Raw genomic sequence first — 11,618 nt, 5'->3', positions numbered from 1 at the left:
CTGGGAGACCAGTATTAGATTCCGATGCACCAGTGCGGGGTGGCTGTATCCCCTGGACCTTCACATAGACCATGAAGCACAGAAATTGCATCGAAATTAAATACAAAAGGCTCAATGCCGGCTTAAGTACAAGAAGAAAGAATATTCTAAAGATTTGTGCTTTGAGCGGCTCATGGGAGACCAGTATTGGATTCCGATGCACCAGTGCAGGTTTACTGTATCCCTTGGACCTTCACATTGACCATGACACACAGAAATTAAATCGGGATTGAATACAAAAGGCACAATGCCGACTTAAACACACGAAGAGTGAATCTTCTAAAAGTTTGTGTTTTGAGCGGCTCCTGGGAGACCAGTATTAGATTCCGATGCACCAGTGCAGGTTTACTGTATCCCTTGGACCTTCACATTGACCATGAAACACAGAAATTGCATCGGGATTGAATACAAAAGACACAATGCCGACTGAAGTACATGAAGAGTGAATCTTCTAACAGTTGGCGACTTGAGCGGCTTCTGGGAGGCCAGTATTAGATTCCGATACACCAGTGCAGGTTTTCTTTATCCCTTGGACATTCATATTGTCCATGAAACACAGAAATTGCATCGGGATTGAATACAACAAGCATTATGCCGACTTATGTACAAGAAGAGTGAATGTTCTAAGATTTTCTGCTTTTAGAGGCTCCTGGAAGACCAATATTAGATTCCGATGCACCAGTGCAGGTTTTCTGTGGCGCTTGGGCCTTTACATTGACCATGAAACAGAGAAATTGCATCGGGATTGAATACAAAAGGCACAATGCCGTCTTAAGTACAACACTAGTGAATCTTCTAAGAGTTTGTACTTTGAGCGGCTCCTGGGAGATCAGTATTAGATTGCGATGCACCAGTGCAGATTCACTGTATCCCCTGGACCTTCACATTGACAATGAAACAAAGTAATTGCATCGAAATTAAATACAAAGGGCTCAATGCCGTCTTAAGCACAAGAAGAATGAATTTTCTAAGGTTTTGTGCTTTGAGCGGCTCTTGGGAGACCAGTATTGGATTCCGATGCAACAGTGCAGGTTTACTGTGTCCCCTGGACCTTTACATTGAGCATCAAACACAGAAATTGCATCGGGATTGAATACAAAAGGCACAATGCCGACTTAAACACAAGAGGAGTGAATCTTCTAAGACTTTCTGTTTTGAGCGGCTCCTGGGAGACCAGTATTAGATTGCGATGCACCAGTGCAGGTTTACTGTATCCCTTGGACCTTCACATTGACTATGAAACACAGAAATTGCATCGGGATTGAATACAAAAAGCACAATGCCGACTTAAGTACAAGGAGAGTGAATCTTCTAACAGTTGGCGACTTGAGCGGCTTCAGGGAGACCAGTATTAGATTCCGATGCACCAGTGCAGGTTTTCTGTATACCTTGGATATTCACATTGTCCATGAAACACAGAAATTGCATCGGGATTGAATACAAAAGGCACAATGCCGACTTATGTACAAGAAGAGTGAATGTGCTACGAGTTTGTGTTTTGAGCGGCTTCTGGAAGACCAGTATTAGATTCCGATGCACCACTGCATGTTTATTGTATCCCTTGGACCTTCACATTGACCATGAAACACAGAAATTGTATCGGGATTGAATACAAAAGGCGGAATGCCGACTTAAGTACAAGAAGAGTGAATCTTTTAAGTGTTTGTAAGTTGAGCGGCTCCTGGGAGATCAGTATTTAACTCCGATGCACCAGAGCAAGTTTACTGTATCCCTTGGACTTTCACATTGACCATGAAACACAGAAATAGGATAGAGATTGAATACAAAAGGCACAATGCCGACTTAAGTACAAGAAGAGTTAATCTTCTAAGAGTTAGTGTTTGAGCGGCTCCTGGGAGACCAGTGTTAGATTCCGATGCACCAGTGCGGGTTCACTGTATCCCCTGGACCCCCACATTGACCATGAAACACAGAAATTGCATCGAAATTAAATACAAAAGGCTCAATGCCGGCTTATGTACAAGAAGAATGAATATTCTAAGGTTTTGTGCTTTGAGCATCTTTTGGGAGACCAGTATTGGATTTCCATGCACTAGTGCAGGTTTACTGTATCCCTTGGACCTTCACATTGAGCATGAAACACGGAAATTGCATCGGGATTGAATACAAAAGGCACAATGCCTACTTAAATTCAAGACGAGTGAATCTTCCAAGAGTTTGTGCTTTGCGAGGCTCCTGGGAGACCAGTATTAGATTCCGATGCACCGGTGCAGGTTTACTTTATACCTTGGATCTTCACATTGACCATGAACCACAGAAGTTGCATTGGGAGTGATTACAAAATGCACAATGACGACTTAAATATAAGAAGAGTGAATCTTCTAAAAGTTTGTGTATTGAGCGGCTCCTGGGAGAACAGTATTAGATTCCGATGCACCACTGCAGGCTTACTCCATCACTTTGACCTTTACATTGACAATGAAACACAAAAATTGCATCGGGATTGAATACAAAAGGCACAATGCCGACTTAAGTACAAGAAGAGTGAATCTTCTAACAGTTGGCGACTTGAGCGGCTTCTGGGAGAGCAGTATTAGATTCCGATGCACCAGTGCAGATTTTCTGTATCCCTTGGACATTCACATTGTCCATGAAACACAGAAATTGCATCGGTATTGAATACAAAAGGCACAATGCCGACTTATGTACAAGAAGAGTGAATGTTCTAACAGTTTGTGTTTTCAGCGGCTTCTGGAAAGCCAGTATTACATTCCGATGCACCACTGCAGGTTTATTGTATCGCTTGGACCTTCACATTGACCATGAAACACAGAAATTGTATCGGGATTGAATACAAAAGGAACAATGCCGACTTAAGTACAAGAAGAGTGAATCTTTTAAGTGTTTGTACTCTGAGCGGCTCCTGGGAGATCAGTATTAGATTCCGATGCATCAGTGCAGGTTTACTTTATCCCTTGGTCCTTCACACTGACCATGAAACACAGAAATTGAATCGGGATTGAGTACATAAGACACATTTCCTACATTAGTACAAGAAGAGTGAATCTTCTAAGAGTTTGTGATTTGAGCGGCTCCTGGTAGACCAGTATTAGATTCCGATTTTATAGTGCCGGTATACTGTATCCCTTGCACCTTCACATTGACCATGAAACAGAGATATTGCGCGGGGATTGAATACAAAAGGCACAATGCCGACTTAAGCACAAGAAGAGTGAATCGTCTAAGAGTTTGTGCTTTGAGCGGCTCTTGGGACACCAGTGTTAGATTCTTATCCACCAGTACAGATTTACTGTATCCCTTGGACCTTCACATTGACCATGAAACACAGATATTGCATGGGGATTGAATACAAAAGGCACTATGGCGACTTAAGTACAAGAAGAGTGAATCTTTTAAGAGATTGTGCTTTGAGCGGCTCCTGGGAGACCAGTATTAGATTCCGATGCCCCAGTGTAGGGTTACTTTATCCCTTGGATTTTCACATCGACCATGAAACACAAAAATTACATCGGGATTGAATACAAAATGCGCAATGCCAACATAAGTACAAGAAGAGAGAATCTTCTAAGAGTTTGTGCTTTAAGAGGCTCCTGGGAGACCAATATTAGATTCCGATGCAATAGTGCAGGTTTTCTGTATCCCTTGGACATTCACATTGACCATCAAACACAGAAATAGCATAGGGATTGAATACAAAAGGCACAATGCCGACTTAAGTACAATAAGAGTTAATCTTCTAAGAGTTAGTGTTTGAGCGGCTCCTGGGAGACCAGTATTAGATTCCGATGCACCAGTGTGGGATCAGTGTATCCCCTGGACCTTCACATAGTCCATCAAACACAGAAATTGCATCGAAATTAAATACAAAAGGCTCAATGCCGACTTAAGTACAAGATGAAATGAATATTCTAAGGTTTAGTGCTTTGAGCGGCTCTTGGGAGACCAGTATTGGATTCTGATGCACCAGTGCAGGTTTACTGTATCCCTTGGACCTTCACATTGACCATGAAACACAGAAATTAAATCGGGATTGAATACAAATGATCACAATGCCGACTTAAACACAAGAAGAGTGAATCTTCTAAGAGTTTGTGCTTTGAGCTTCTCCTGGGAGACCAGTATTAGATTCCGATGCACCAGTGCAGGTTTACTGTATCCCTTGGACCTTCACATTGACCATGAAACACAGAAATTAAATCGGGATTGAATACAAAAGGCACAATGCCGACTTAAACACAAGAAGAGTGAATGTTCTAAGATTTTGTGCTTTGAGCGGCTCCTAGGAGACCAGTATTAGATTCTGATGCACCAGTGCAGGTTTACTTTATCCATTGCTCATTCACATTGACTATGAAACACAGAAATTGCATCGGGATTGAATGCAAAAGGCACAATGCCTACTTAAATACAAGACGAGTGAATCTTCTAAGAGTTTGTGCTTTGCAATGCTCCTGGGAGACCAGTATTAGATTCCGATGCACCGGTGCAAATTTACATTATACCTTGGATCTTCACATTGACCAAGAAACACAGAAGTTGCATTGGGAGCGATTACAAAATGCACAATGACGACTTAAATACAAGAAGAGTGAATCTTCTAAGAGTTTCTGCTTTTAGCGGGTTCTGGAAGACCAGTATGAGTTTCCGATGCACCAGTGCTGGTTTACTGGGTCCGTTGACCTTCACATTGACCATAAAACACAGAAATGACATGGGATTGAGTACAAAAGGCACAATGCCGGTTTAAGTTCAAGAAGAGTGAATCTTCGAAGGGTTTGTGCTTTGAGCGCATTCTGGAAGACCAGTATTAGATTCCGATGCACCACTGCGGGCTTACTGTATCCCTTTGACCTTTACATTGTCCATGAAACACAGAAATTGCATCGGAATTGAATACAAAAGGAACGATGCCGACTTAAGTACAAGAAGAGTGAATCTTCTAAGAGATTGTGATTTGAGTGGCTCCTAGGAGACTAGTATTAGATTCCGATGCACCAGTGCAGGTTTACTGTATCCATTGGGCCGTCACATTGAGCATCAAACTCAGAAATTGCGTCGGGAATGAATACGAAAAGCACAATGCCGACTTATGTACAAGAAGAGAAAATCTTCTAAGAGTTGGTGATTTGAGCGACTTCTGGGAGACCAGTATTGGACTCCGATGCACCAGTGCAGTTTTTCTGTATCCGTTGGACCTTCACATTGTCCATGAAATATAGAAATTTCATCGGAATTGAATACAAAAGGCACAATGCCGACTTAAGTACTAAAAGAGCGTAACTTCTAAGAGTTTGTGCTTTGAGCGGCTCCTGGGAGACCAGTATTAGATTCCGATGCACCAGTGCAGGTTCACTGTATCCCCTGGACCTTCACATTGACCACGACACACAAAAATTGCATCGGAATTAAATACAAAAAGCTGAATCCCGGCTTAAGTACAAGAAGAATGAATATTCTAAGGTTTTGTGTTTTGAGCAGGTCTTGGGAGACCAGTATTGGATTCCGATGCAACAGTGCAGGTTTACTGTATCCCTTGGACCTTTACATAGACCATGAAACACAGAAATGGCATCGGGATTGAATACAAAAGGCACAATGCCGACTTAATCACAAGAGGAGTGAATCTTATAAGAGTTTGTGTTTTGAGCGGCTCCTGGGAGACCAGAATTAGATTCCGATGCACCAGTGCCGGTTTACTGTATCATTTGGACCTTCACATTGACCATGAAACACAGAAATTGCATCGGGATTGAATTCAAAAGCACAATGCCGACTTAAGTACAAGAGGAGTGAATCTTTTAAGTGTTTGTACTTTGAGCGGATCCCGGGAGATCAGTATTAGATTCGGATGCACCAGAGCAACTTTACTGTATACCTTGGACCTTCACCTTGACCATGAAACACAGAAATAGCATAGGGATTGAATAGAAAAGGCACAATGCCGGTTTAAGTACAAGAAGAGTGAATCTTCGAAGGGTTTGTGCTTTGAGCGGCTTCTGGAAGACCAGTATTAGATTCCGATGCACCACTGCAGGCTTACTGAATCCCGTTGACCTTTACATTGTCCATGAAACACAGAATTTGCATCGGGATTGAATACAAATGCACAATGCCGACTTAAGTACAAGAGGAGTGAATCTTCTAAGAGTTTGTGATTTGAGTAATTCCTGGGAGACTAGTATTAGATTCCGATGCACGAGTGCAGGTTTACTGTATCCCTTGGGCCTTCACATTGAGCATGAAACAAAGAAATTGCGTCGTTATTGAATACGGAATGCACAATGCCGATTTAAGTACAAGAAGAGTGAATCTTCAAAGGACTTGTGCTTTGAGCGGCTTTTGGAAGACAAGTATTAGATTCTGATGCAGCAGTGAAGGCTTACTGTATCCCTTTGACTTTTTACATTGTCCATGAAACACAGAAATTGCATTGGGATTGAATACAAAATGCTCAATGCCGACTTCAATACGACAAGAGTAAATCTTGTAAGGGTTTGACCTTTGAGCGTCTCCTGGGCACCAGTATTAGATTCCGATGCACCAGTTGCAGGTGTACTGTATCCCTTGGACCTTCACATTGAGCATGAAACACAGAAATAGCATCGGGATTGAATACAAAAGGCACAATGCCGACTTAAGTACAAGAAGAGTGTATCTTCCAAGAATTTGTGATTTGAGTGGCTCCTGGGAGACTAGTATTAGATTCCGATGCACCAGTTCAGTTTTACTGTGTCCCAAGACCTTCTCATTGACCATGAAACACAGAAATTGCATCGGGATTGAGTACAGAAGTCACAATGCCGGTTTAAGTACAAGAAGAGTGAATCTTCGAAGTGTTTGAATTTTGAGCTGCTTCTAGGAGACCAGTATTAGATTCCGATGCACCACTGCAGGCTTACTGAATCCATTTGACCTTTACATTGTCCATGAAACACAGAAATTGCATCGGGATTGAATATAAAAGGCACAAAGCCGACTTAAGTACAAGAAGAGTGAATCTTCTAAGACTTTGTGCTTTAAGCGGTCCCTGGGAGACCAGTATCTGATTCCGGTGCACCAGTTCAGGTTAACAATATCCCTTGGACCCTCACTTTGACCATGACACACAGAAATTGAATCGGGATTGAATACAAAATGCTTAGTGCCGACTTAAGTACAAAAAGAGTGAATCATCTAAGGATTTGTGATTCGAGCGGCTCCTGGGAGACCGGTATTAGATTCCGATGCACCAGTGCAGGTTTAGTGCATCCCTTGGACCTTCACATTGACCATGAAACACAGAAATAGCATCGGGATTGAATACAAAAGGCACAATGCCGACTTAAGTACAAGAAGAATGAATCTTCTAAGAGTTTGTGATTTGAGCGGCTCCTGGGAGACGAGTATTGGATTCCATTGCACCTGCGCAGGTTTACTGTGTCCCTTGGACCATCTCATTGACCATGAAACACAGAAATTTCATCGGGATTGAGTACAAAAGGCACAATGCCGGTTTAAATACAAGAAGAGTGAATCTTCAAAGGGTTTGTGCTTTGAGCGGCTTCTGGAAGACCAGTATTAGATTCCGATGAACCAGTGCAGGCTTACTGTATCCGTTGGACCTTCACATAGACCATGAAGCACAGTTGCATCGGGATTGAATACAAAATGCACAATGCGGACTTAAGTACAAGAAGAGTGAATCTTCTGTGAGTTTGTGATTTGAGCGGCTCCTGGGAGAGCAGTATTAGATTCCGATGCACCAGTGCAGGTTTGCTGTATCCCTTGGACCTTCACATTGACCATGAAACACAGAAATTGCATCGCGATTCAGTAAAAAAGGCACAATGCTGACTAGGGTAAATGAAGAGTGAATCTTCTGAGAGATTTCATTTTGAGCTGCTCCTGGGAGATCGGTGTTGGATTCTGATGCAGCAGAGCAGGTTTTCAGTATCCCTTGGACTCTCATATTGACATTGAAACACAGAAATTGCATCGGGATTGAATACAAAAGGCACAATGCCGACTTAAGTACAAGAAGAATGAATTTTGTAATTGTTTGTGATTTGTTCGGCTCCTGGGAGACCAGTATAAGATTCCGATGCCCCAGTGCAGGTTTACTGTATCCCTTGGACCTTCACATTGACCACGAAATAGAAATTGCATCGGGATTGAATACAAAAGGCACAATGCCGGCTTAAGTACAAAAAATGTGAATCTTCTAAGAGTTTGTGAATTGAGTGGCTCTTGGGAGTCTAGTTTTATATTCCGATGCACCGTGCAGGTTTACTGTGTCCCTTAGACCTTCACATAGACCATGAAGCACATAAATTGCATCGGGATTCAATACAAAAGGCACAATACCGACGTAAGTACTAGAAGAGTAAATCCTCTAAGAGTTTGTGCTTTGCCGGCTATTGGGAGACCAGTATTAGATTCCGATGCACCAGTGCAGGTTTACTGTATCCCTTGGACCGTCACATTGACCATCAAACACAGAAGTTCCATCGGGATTGAATACAAAAGGCACAATACCGACATAAGTACAAGAAGACTGAATCTTCTATGAGTTTGTGATTTGAGCGGCTCTTGGGAGACCAGTATTAGATTCCGATGCACCAGTGCAGGTGTGCTGTATCCCTTGGACCTTCGCATTGACCATGAACCACAGAAATTGCATCGCGATTGAATATAAATGGCACAATGCTGACTTAAGTAAAAGAATACTGAATCTTCTAAGAGATTTTATTTGAGCGGCTCCTGGGAGATCAGTGTTTGATTCAGATGCAGCAGTGCAGGTTTCCTGGATCACTTGGTCTCTCACATTGACATTGAAACACAGAAATTGCATCGGGATTGAATACAAAATTCACAATGCCGTCTTAAGTAGAAGAAGAGTGAATGTTGTAAGGGTTTGTGATATGTGCGGCTCCTGGGAGACCAGTATTAGATTCCGATGCACCAGTGGAGGTTTACTGTATCCCTTAGACCTTCACATTAACCATGAAACAGAAATTGCTTCGGGATTGAATAGAAAAGGCACAATGCCGACTTAAGTACTAAAAGAGAGTATCTTCTACGAGTTTGTGCTTCAAGCGGCTCCTCGGAGACCAGTATTAGATTCCGATGCACGAGTGCAGGTTTATTGTATCCCTTGGAAATTTACATTGACCATAAATTACATAAATTGCATCGGGACTGAATACAAAAGGCACAATGCCGACTTATGTACAAGAAAAGTGAATCTTCTAAGAGTTTGTGATTTGAGTGGCTCCTGGGAGACTAGTATTAGATTCCGATGTACCAGTGCAGGTTTACTGTAACCCTTGGACGTTCACATAGAAGATGAAACACAGAAATTGCATCGGGGTCAATACGAAAGGCACAATGCCGACGTAAGTACAAGAATAGTAAATCTTGTAAGAGTTTGTGCTTTGCCGCCTATTGGGAGACCAGTATTAGATTCCGATGCACCAGTGCAGGTTTGCTGTATCCCTTGGACCTTCACATTGATCAACAAACACAGAACTAGCATCGGGATTGAATACAAAAGGCACAATGCCGACTTAAGTACAATTACAGTGAATCTTCTAAGAGTTTGTGATTTGAGTGGCTCCTGGGAGACTAGTATTACCTTCCGATGCACCAGTGCAGGTTTACTTTGTCCCTTGATCTTCACATTGACCATGAACCACAGAAATTGCATCGCGATTGAATATAAATGGCACAATGCTGACTCAAGTAAAAGAATACTGAATCTTCTAAGAGATTTTATTTGAGCGGCTCCTGGGAGACCAATTTTAGATTCCGATGCATCAGTGCAGGTTTGCGGTATCCCTTGGACCTTCACAATGACCTTGAAACACAGAAATAGCAACAGGATTGATTACAAAACTCACAATACTGACTTAAGTGAAAGAGGAGTGAATCTTCAAAGAGTTTGTGCTTTGAGCGGCTCCTGTTAGACCAATATTGGATTCTGATGGGCCTGTGCAGGTTTACTGTGTCCCTTGGACCATCACATTGACCATGAAACACAGAAATAGCATCAGGATTGAATACAAAAGGCACAATGCTGACTTAAGTAAAAGAAGACTGATTCTTCTAAGACTTTGTGGTTTGAGCGGCCCCTGGGAGACCAGTTTTAGATTCCTGTGCACCAGTGCAGGCTTACTGTATCCGTTGGACCTTCACATGGACCATGAAACACACAAATTACATCGGGATTGAATACAAAAGGCACAAAGCGTAGATAAGTACAAGAAGAGTGAACCTTCTAAGAGTTTGTGCTTTGGGAGGCTCCAGGGAGACCAGTATTAGATTCCGATGCACCAGTATAGGTTTACTTTATCCCTTGGATATTTACATTGACCATGAAACACAGAAATTACATGGGGATTGAATACATAAAGCACCATGCCGGCTTATGTACAGGAAGAGTGAATCGTCTAAGACTTTGTGCTATGAGCGGCTCCTGGGAGACCAGTATTAAAATCCGATGCACCAGTGCAGGTTTGCTGTATCCCCTGGACCTTCAACTTGGCCATGAAACACAGACATTGCATCGAAATTAGATACAAAAGGCTCAATGCCGGCTTAAGTACAAGAAGAATGAATATTCTAAGGGTTTGTGCTTTGAGCGGCTCCTGGGATACCAGTATTCGCTTCCGATGCACCAGTGCAGGTTTACTGTATCCCTTGGACCATCAAATTTAAAATGAAATACAGAAATTGCATCGGGATTGAATACAAAAGTCACAATGCCTACATAAATACAAGATGAGTGAATCTTCATGGAGTTTGTGCTTTGCGAGGCTCCTGGGAGACCAGTATTAGATTCCGATGCACTGGTGCAGGTTTACTGTATCCCTTGGACCTTCACATTGACAATGAAACACAGAAATTGCATCGGGATTGAATACAAAAGCACAATGTCGACTTAAGTACAAGAAGAGTGAATCTTCTAAGAGTTTGTGATTTGAGTGGCTCCTGGGAGACTAGTATTACCTTCCGATGCACCAGTGCAGGTTTACTTTGTCCCTTGACCTTCACATTGACCATGAAACACCGAAATTGTATCGGGATTGAGTGCAAAAGGCACAATGCCGGTTAAAGTACAAGAAGAGTGGATCTTCGAAGGCTTCGTGCATTCAGCGGCTTCTGGAAGACCATTATTAGATTCCGATCCACCACTGCAGGCTTACTGTATCCCTTTGACCTTTACATTGTCCATTAAACACAGAAAATGCATCGGGATTGAATACAAAAGGCACAATACCGACTTAAGTACAAGAAGAGTGAATCTTCTAAGAATTCGTGATTTATATAGCTCTTGGGAGTCTAGTATTAGATTCCGATGCACCAGTGCAAGTTTACCATATCCCTTGGACGTTCACATAGACCATGAAGCAGAGAAATTGCATCGGGATTCAATACAAAAGGCACAATGCCGACGTAAGTACAAGAAGAGTAAGTCTTCTAAGAGTTTGTGCTTTGCTGGCTATTGGGAGAGCAGTATTAGATTCCGACGCACCAGCGCAGGTTTACTGTATCCCTTGGACCTTCACATTGCCCATCAAGCACAGAAATTCCATCGGCATTGTATACAAAAGGCACAA

Source organism: Schistocerca americana, unplaced genomic scaffold, assembly GCF_021461395.2.
Source record: "Schistocerca americana isolate TAMUIC-IGC-003095 unplaced genomic scaffold, iqSchAmer2.1 HiC_scaffold_74, whole genome shotgun sequence".
Taxonomy (NCBI): Eukaryota; Metazoa; Arthropoda; class Insecta; order Orthoptera; family Acrididae; genus Schistocerca; species Schistocerca americana.
Note: the sequence above shows the minus strand (reverse complement) of the source record.